The sequence below is a fragment of the Arvicanthis niloticus genome, chromosome 7 (genome assembly GCF_011762505.2).
Source record: "Arvicanthis niloticus isolate mArvNil1 chromosome 7, mArvNil1.pat.X, whole genome shotgun sequence".
NCBI classification, from domain to species: Eukaryota; Metazoa; Chordata; class Mammalia; order Rodentia; family Muridae; genus Arvicanthis; species Arvicanthis niloticus.
Window position 1 is genome coordinate 5,719,182 of NC_047664.1, and position 9,603 is coordinate 5,728,784.

At 40.7% G+C, this 9,603-nt stretch overlaps 1 long non-coding RNA gene across 1 annotated transcript; it reads right to left on the minus strand.

Moving 5' to 3' along the window:
- Nucleotides 1-2,627: 2,627 nt before the first annotated feature.
- On the minus strand, nt 2,628-8,338 carry LOC143442937 (uncharacterized). The gene is made up of 3 exons (XR_013111559.1): nt 7,523-8,338; nt 4,323-4,420; nt 2,628-3,841 (listed from the first exon to the last, which is right to left on the minus strand). It is a non-coding gene; the product is annotated as an uncharacterized LOC143442937 (long non-coding RNA).
- Between the last annotated feature and the right edge of the window lie 1,265 nt (nt 8,339-9,603).

Genomic DNA, 9,603 nt, shown 5'->3' on the forward strand with positions numbered 1-9,603 from the left:
CTCAATGGTTTAAGTTTTTCAGTGTCACTTCTGGATAAGCGTGATGCTTTTCCCCCTCTTGAATGTGCACGCATTAAATCAACAGTTTAATCAGCTGTGTACCCAAAGCGGCTACTCAGCTTTGTCAAGCGTCTTCTCTATCATGAACAGGCAGTTAATGTTGGGATGGTTGTATCAGCTGTATGTACACCTCAAGTTCCTAACTCTAAAAGGCAAAATACCTCTCTTTTGGGGTTGCTGAAAGAACTGAATAAAATAATACAATACTTCTCACAGGGACTAGAACATGGTAAGACATTAATAACGGTTGGCTTATTATTCCTGGGTTGGTAGAGTATGTTAGTAACTTCCATCAGCATGTGTTTGTAAGAGGTGGTAGGTCCTGTTATGACCCCCAGGAGAGAGATGAAAGGGGATGAAGGACACAGGCTTAGGTGAGTTTATATCTGACATCCAATATATATAAATAGTCTCTGTTTACTGCCTTGCTTATTCTTTGACTATTTGTGTTTATTGTCTTGCTTGTTCCTTGACTATTTGCATATAATGTGTTGCTAGTACTTCAACCTAGAACTGACCTTAATATTTGCATGAAATTAAAATGGTATAAAAGCAAAAAGGAGGAGGAGGGATGGGATGGGGGCTTATGGGGGGGATGGGGAAAGGGAATAACATATGAAATGTAAATAAATAAATACTTAAAAAATAAGTTGAATCTTTTGTCTGCATTAGATTTAATAATCAATGAGAACTTAGCCGAGTGTAATCAGATCTCTTGAGGGGCTGCCTAATGCAAATTACATTCTGCTAATGCTGTCAGCGTGGCACAGATAACGAGAAATAGATCTGACTCGATTTTTAAAGGAAAGGCTTGTGGCTATAATTCATAGTCATTTTCATTTGTGATAGAATGTTTCATTTACAATCTTGTTTTTATTCACATGGTTAGCCTGAATAATGCTTTCATTAATGTAAATATGTATGGTGTATTAAGTATGCATGGCTGGAGTAATGATAGGGAAAAAAAAGACAGTTTTAAGTTTTGCATCTTGCTATAGTGTAAACTGCATTTAGAAGGATGGACGTTACTCTGTGGGATTAAAACCCAAGGGAACTTGACCAGACAAGAGCCTGTGGTTGTTTTAAGTTGCAAAGCAGAGCTGATTCAGGGATTAGTTTTTATTTTTCCTAAAGGTAGGGCTTTCTCTTCCTCTCCTGTCCTTTCCTTTCCTAGCTGCCCTTAGTGTGCCAGGAGGGAAGGTCTGTGGGCTACTTCTTATGCCTCACAGTTCACCTCTCTCCAAAGTTTATAAGTGACTGGCACTTCATGTTCCTGCTGGGCTGGCTGATGTCCCAGGCTGAGAGGTTTGGGCTATCCCAGACTATGGAGGCTCCCTGGCTAGTCCTTTTTACCTCTTCTCCTGTAATATGCACATGTTCCTTACTCTTGACTGCTGCCACTTCCTCTTGGCATCTATATTTCTGGACTCTGTTGGAATCTTCCTGCCCTCTTACCCAAAGCCTTAGTTTATCTTAAAGGATCTCTGAATATCATCCCAGGCACAGATGTATCTACCTACCTATCTATGTATCATCTATATGTCAATCTATCTATGATTCTATTTATCTATGATTCTATCTATCTATCTATCTATCATCTATATATCTATCTACCTATGTATTATCTATCTATATCATCTGTGTATATATGTATCTATCTATTTATCAATCATCTATCTATCTATCGTCTATATATCTATCTACCTATGTATATCTATCTATGTATCATCTGTGTATATATGTATCTATCTATTTATCAATCATCTATTTATCCATCATCTATCAATCATCTATCAATCATCTATCTGTCTATCTATCTATCTATCTATCTATCTATCTATCTATTGGCATGGTGTCTTTATGTAGTCCAGGCTAGCCTCAGACTTGCGATCCTCCTGACTCATCTTCCTGGGTGCTGGGATCACTGGTGCGCACCACTGTGCTTGGCTACCACTTCACTTTTAGAATTACTGAATCTGGAGCTGGTGTGATAGCTCAGTGGGTAAAGGCCCTTGCTGCCAAGCCTGACAACCTGAGTTGAATCCATGGGACCCACAAGTGGAGGAAGAGAGCGATAACACAGTGGGTGGAGAGAACCAGCTTTGCCACACTGTTCTCTTGTGTGCACACAGATGCACATAAGAGAGTAAAACGCCTACTGGATCTTTAGTTTTGGAGAATAAGTCCACACATACACGATTTTCTTCATATTTCCTGTGTCTAACTAACTTAGTGTGTTGAATTCTGAGGCAGTTGAACAAATGTTTGCCAAACTGAACTAATACAGATATACAGAGTTCTTAGACTCTGTAAGGGCTTAGGACAACGGTCCTTCTTCCTGGCTTGTTATCACTAAGTGATAAAATGTTATTGTAACTATTTTTAAAGCCAAAAACTAGTGACTGTGATTTAAGAACCACTCAGAAATGTGGCACGAGTTCTTTATCTTGTCACACCAGTCTCTGGAAATACGGTCTGAGGAAATCAGAGTGATCTAGGGACGCATTGTCCCCATAGTGCTCAAGGACTGACAGCTGTGCTCCAGGTAGGATTTGCCCACATTGCATCTCTTCAAAGGTCTTTATTTAATATGCGCATATACAAAGTAAAACACTGTTGGACGTGATTTATATGTCTGCCCTTCATCCCAGAATTTGGAGGTGGAGGCAGGAGGATTATCAGCTCATTGCCAGTCTGGGTTACATAGTGGGATTTGGAGTCAAAAATAACAAAGAAAAATGTCAGGCCAAGGAGGAACTCAACAATCTTTAGACATTATTTTCTTATGTATATGGGTGTTTTGGCTCCATGTCCACCACATGTATGCCTGATGTTCATGGAAGCCAGAGGAGGGTTTTGAATCCCCTGGAACTTGAGTTATAAATGGTTGTAAACCACTGTGTGGGTGCTGGGAATTGAACCAGGATTTGTTGAAGACAGCCAGAGCTCTCAACTGCTGAACCTGTCTTTAGTATGTACTAAGAGAACTTTTAAAAAAAATTTATTTATTTTTATGTATATGAGTACACCATTGCTCTCTTCAGACACACCAGAAGAGGGTATCAGATCCCATTACAGATGGTTGTGAGCCACCACGTGGTTGCTGGGAATTGAACTCAGGACCTCTAGAAGAGCAGTCAGTGCTCTTATCCACTAAGCCATCTCTCCAGCCCACTAAGAGAACTTTTGAATTACCTCTTTTGCTTTGTTAGCTTAAAAAATCATAGTGCGACAGCAACAGTGTTGGAAAAAGCCTGTAGTCTGGTCTCTTTTGTTGATAGCGTTCTGTTAAACAGCCGATGGAGAGAGTGGCCCAATCTGTTGTTCCTTCATGCACCTATAAACATTACTTCCACACACATCAGTGTACTGCTCATCCATGACTGTGTGTGAGCACCCAAGAGCATACTGCTCACCCGAGGTTGGTGGGCGAGCCTACATCAGTGTTCCGCTCACCCGAGGCTGTGTACAAGCATCTTAAGACTTACAAGCTTTTATTGTTTCACAGTCTGTGGGCTAGGAATCTAGTAGTTGCTTAGCTGGTTGGCTGTGGCTCAAGCTTGCTCTTGCGGCTTCAGTTGAGAGAAGTCTGGCGAGGGCTGGAGTCTCCAGAGCTGGGCGGCAAGGCTGCAGACAGGAGACTCTGTCCCCTCTTTAGGACACCTCTGCAGGCTGCTGAGGATGCTGCTTTCTCCAGAGCAGGGATCCAAGATGAAGCCGGCATGTTCTCCGGGCAGAAGACTGATGTACTTTTTCGCCTCAGAGGTGAATTTTCTTGCACCTATTGTACCCAAATCATTAAAATAGATTGTTAAAAACCTATACTTACCAGGGGAGGAACTAAGCTTTTTTTTTTTTTTTCTGAGGGAGGAAAAGGCAAAGAATATGTGAACATTCTTTCAGACACACTACAGGTAACATGCCGCCCGTGGAAGACAGTTTGCTTTCCAGCTGTGCAACTTGAAGGAATATAAGTATTATTACAAATAAGTTGTAGACTGTATGCTATACATATAGATAAAGTAGCTCTGGCCTCCCACAAGGGAAGGCTTAGGTAACATTAACTACATTTACAATGTGACCTGGGTGAGCAGAGAGGGAAGAGGAAACCTTGCATCTGTAGCTATGTTACAAGTGGTTGACAGCAGTGAGCTTGCCTATGTGTTAATGGGAAAGATAGACATCTCTATAGATGCTTCACCTCGTGGCTTTTTCACATTTGTGGTCAAATAATATGTGGTCACCGGGTTTTCATCACATACCTTGTTATTACAAATACTTCCTCCGTTCTGGCTTCTGTTACTTGTGAGCAGTCCAACGTATTTAAAACCAACTCTTTCCTAGAGAAAATGTATGAGTTCTAAAGGGAAGATACAAAATGACATAAAGTCCACAATTAGAAATAATTACCTGTACACAGTATACATAATTATTTTAAAGCTTTAATATGCTGGCTAATTCTGTGTCAACTCGACACAGGCTAGAGTCATTGGAGAGGAGGGAGCCCCATTTGAAAACAGTGCCTCTGTAACACTGGGCCATAGGCAACCGTGTAGAGCATTTTCTTAATTAGTGATTGATGGGAGAGCGAGGGCCCAGCCCACTGTGGGCGGTGCCATCCCTAGGCTGTGGTCCTGGGGTCTATAAGAAAGCAGGCTGAGAAAGTCATGAGAGCAAGCCACTAAGCAGCACCCTCCATGGCCTCTGCCTCAGCTCCTGCCTCCAGGTTCCTGCTGTGTTTGAGTTCCTGTCCTGACCTTCCATGATAGACAGTGCCAGGAAAACATAAACCAAATAAACCCCTTCCTCCCCTCACTGCTTTTGGTCATGGCATTTCGTCACAGCAATTGAAACCCTGATTAAGACACTTGCCAGGCATAATCTTCACTTAACAAGTCTAAAGATTTAATTTATTTTGTTGTATATAATGGATTTATCATAATGCATTATCTCATAAGTGTAGGTAGTAGAAAATGATTACAATATGTCGGAATAGTTCTAGAAAAAAAATTCTCTTGTCATACATTTTATACTAGGAATCAGGGTTCATCTAAATAACTGGGGATAGAAGAAAGTTTATTTTAGCTTTCCTTAATATATATACATTGACTGATTATAATTGGAATAGTCAACATTAACCAAAAGAATATTTTATTAGTATTCCTACACTTGATCTTAGCCAAAAGGCTGAGAAGCGGCTTTATTAGTATTCCTGACACATAAAACTGATCTATTTATTGAGTAGAGTCAGCAGGCACCTCTACCCACTGAGCCATCTTGTTGACCACTTATTTTCTTACTTGTATGTCTTGCCTGATCCTATTGATGTAGAAGAAAAAAGAATAAAATTGATGTTATAAAGCACTTAATTGCTTAGGATATAAAGTCTCACAAGAAGCGCTGACTTCATAATAACCAGGCTTGTTAGAGGTAAGCAGGATTCAGAATGCTGGGATGTAACTGTTTATTCACTAGGACTGACCCACCATTAGACAGTATTCCCATGTCAAAGGAGATGCCATTGCCATAAGATTCTCCTACCTGAGCCTTATTTCTAACTGGCAGCTCCAGGGGGCAGCACAGGGTCACAAACATTTGTAAAGTCTTAGTCTGGCATTAAGTCCCCTGTGCATTAAGTCAGAAAAGCATAGTTATGCCACATGGACAAGATGACCCAGAGTCACAACTATCTGGAAAAGAGCAGTGCTGGTGTGTTTGAAACAACTCTGGCAATATCCTTGCTGTGTAAATCTCCTAGCTGCCTAGGTGGCCAGACTTGTGTTTCCTGTCTGATGCCCTAGAGCTGCAGTCCCAGGCCCTTGTGAGTTGCCTAATACTGGTGCTGGGAATTGAACTTGGGTTCTCTGCAAAAGCAACATATACTCTTAACCACTGATAAGCATTGATATTAATACCTAGGAACGTGTTCTCTGTCAGTGCTTATCAGTACATCTGATGTGATAGAGGATTATGACTGTATCAGTACATCTGATATGATAGAGGATTATGACTGTATCAGTACATCTGATATGATAGAAGATTATGACTGTATCAGTACATCTGATATGATAGATTATGACTGTATCAGTACATCTGATATGATAGAGGATTATGACTGTATCAGTACATCTGATGTGATAGAGGATTATAACTGTATAAGAAACTGTTAACTACAGTTGCTTGCCACAATTAAAACATTTGACAGTTTGACTTTTCTTAAAACCTTTAAGGATTATTTTTCCTATAATAGTTGTATCCTTATAATTTTTTTTTTAAATCTTGCTTTTCTGTGGGATACTGTCTAAATTCTTCCTGAGGGTAACTACTGTCTCTTGTCACCTGTTGTTTTCTCAGGAAGTTGGTTTCTAACTGCCTTTGGCTTACTGTGACTCTCATTACATAGTGGTGCAGTAGGATTTAACTTTATTTCTTTTGTCTCGATCTTATCATCTTACTCAATTTTATTTATAATCATTTCTAATTTTTCTTCTATGGCCTGTCTCTGTATTTTAAATTTCTCCTTTTCTTGTTCTAATTTTTCTTCTAAGGCCTGTATCTTGAAAGCCCTATATTTAAAGAAGGTATAAAAAGCTACTATGATGATTAAGATTAGGATAATAAATACCAGCATAATAATGATAATAATGATAGCAATATTACTATCATAATTGGTAACGTGCCAATCTCAGTTGTCATCTGTCCTTTTCTGTCTCTATCTTTAAGCCCTATAAGATGGCATTATATGACATCCAAAAACTCTGTGCTACCGATTTTTCCATCTTATTTATCTTATTCCCTTTAATTTTATTAGTTTTAAATTCTTTTTACCTATTTATAATTTTTCAACTTCCAGTCTCCTCCTTCCTTCCTTCCTTCCTTCCTTCCTTCCTTCCTTCCTTCCTTCCTTCCTTTCTTCCTTCCTTCCTTCCTTCCTTCCTTCTTCCTTCCTTCTTTCTTAACATTTAAACATAACCTCAAACATTTCTTAGTTGACCATAAGCTTCATTGCTTTGGATTTTTCTTGTCTTCTCTCAGTGTCTCTTTGTTTAGCTCACACCTCCTGAGGTCGCTTGCCTGCCCCTCTGTCTTCAGTCCCTCCTCCTCTCCCCCTGGGAAGTTGTCATGGGTCCACCAGGTGGCTCCCAGGCCTCTTGCATGTGAGGCCAGGAGGCTTCAGGCCAGCACCAGCCAGGTCAGCTCGGGCTCCCCTCCCTCTCTCTTAGCCTCCCACTGGATGAGGAAACAGCTTTGCAAAGTGCCTACTGGTTCTTTCTACTCAGTAAAGGCTTCTTAAAAGCACGGTTTTTCTATTCTTTTTTAAGAGCGCCATTTTTTTTTCTCTACCTCTGCAGCTGTTCCTGCACCAGGCCTCGGTTGCTAAGCAACTGTTTAACTGAGCCAGTCCGAAACTTAGAAGCGTTGTTTGTTCACTTCAGGTTTCGATTTCTGAGTAAGTTCTTACCTGAAACTTAGAAGAATTGTTTGCCTTTTTCAAGTTTGGATTTCTGACTAAGTTCTTATCTGATGCTCAGTGCCAAACATAACAGCACTGCTTCTAACCCAGGACTTTACTAAGCTTGGATTGTATGCCAGTTGGGTGCCATCGGTAGAAAACATAAAAAATTTAAAAAATAAAAAAATAAAAAAAATCTAATCAGTTTTTCTTCTTTCTAGCCCCTGCTCCCGGAATGATGGCTATGAGACCAATTAGTTAACATTAAATGCCGGGGCTTATAGCTCATTCCTAAGCTCATAACTTCTTTAGCCCATTCAGACTATTCTCTGGTTTGTTACGCCTCTACACACAACCTTAGGAGTCCCTCTTGGTAGAGCTTTTATGGAACAAATGACTGACGACACAGCAGAATCATACTAAATGTCTTCACAGCCCTAACGTTCCTCCTCAATTTTGCTTTCTCCCATGGCTACAACAGTCATGGTCCTCGGAATTTTCATATCCTAGTCTCAAAGCTTGGAGTCAAGGCAGAAAGTGAGAATTTTCTTTACTCTCCACTATGAAGCTGCTCCCCGCGGAGGGCTGACTCTCACTGTGGGCCTTGCTGTGTGTGCTTGATGCCGTGCGTTGGATCCGAGAGGCTCTCCTTGCCTGTGCACACTGTCCTGGCAATTGCTGCAGGGTGCTTCTGCCCATCCCCACAACGAAGCATACACTTCTTAAAATTTATAAAAAGCTTCTTTGCTGACACTGCCAGAGAAGCAAGTGGTGAAGGACAAAGGAAGCCATGTGGGCACCTCCGCATGAAGTCACATGGTTAGTGGTTTCCATGACATCAATGACGTCATTTTATCTGGATCTGCATCCCTGGAAGAGCTTCCTCTTATAGAAGAGAAGGAGTTGGGTACCATCCTTCACAAACCAGCACACGTGGAAGCTTTCTCTGTCTACGATGTTTAACTTACATTATCCCTTTTTTGCTGTGTGGATCTCTTAGGACCTTTGCCCTCTGATGTTCCTCTGAGAACAGCATTTGAGAGTCCTTTCCCCAGCAACTCCTGTTGTCAGCCATGTCTCTCACACAACATCAATTTGGGATTGGCGTCCACCACCCCTCAATCCAAAGGATACTGGTGTTTGTCATTTCTTCCATGCCTCAAGTGACTCTCTTAAATTAATCTTCTTTTTTTTTTTTTTTGGTTTGCTTTTGGCTCCTCTCCAGAAAGAGTTCCAGGGCCCAAAACGTTGGTGCTTCTCATCTTTGCTGCTCTACCCTCAGAAGTTTGGAATAGAATTTGTAAAAGTTGCTTGGTTGTTGACTGAATAAATTCATGACTTAGCTTAAGTTCAAATGATTATATATTAAAGTTTATTTGTGACATATGTATATATGTATGTATATATGTATAAAAGAACTGAAGAATCTAAATATAATCACCTTTGTTATTGGTGTCCCAACAGGTTCCTCACAGTGTCTCCATCTCAGGTCTGTTGAGACAAAAATATATATATATATAGTGTGTGTGTGTATACACATATATTGAAGATTTATTTATTTATTTACTTTTGTTTTTCTAGACAGGATTTCACTGTGTTGTTCTGGCTGTCTTGGAACTCTCTCTGTAGACCAGGCTGGCCTTAAACTCACAGAAATCTGTCTGCCTTTTGCTTCCTGAGTCACGGTGGGATTAAGGCATGTGCCACCACCACCTGGCTATATATTTATTTTTACTTTATGTGTATGTTTTCCCTGCATGCATGTCTGTGTACCATGTGCATGCCTGGTCCTACAGAGGTCAGGAGAGGACATTGGATTCCCTGGACCTGGAGTTATGAATGGTTGGGCCCCATCATGTGGGTGATATTCAGTCTTAAACACAGACCCATCTCTCCAGACTTTTCTTCCTTCATAACCCTTTAAATCCATTGAATGCTGCCCTTATGTGCACGGTATGGGAGCCATCCACTAGGGCAGGAGCAGCCTACCATGACCACACTGAAGAGCTGGAACTCCCTATACCAGCAGCTGACTTCATGCTTTCTTTTCTTTTCTTTCAAGACTGTTTCACTATGTAGACATGCCTAGA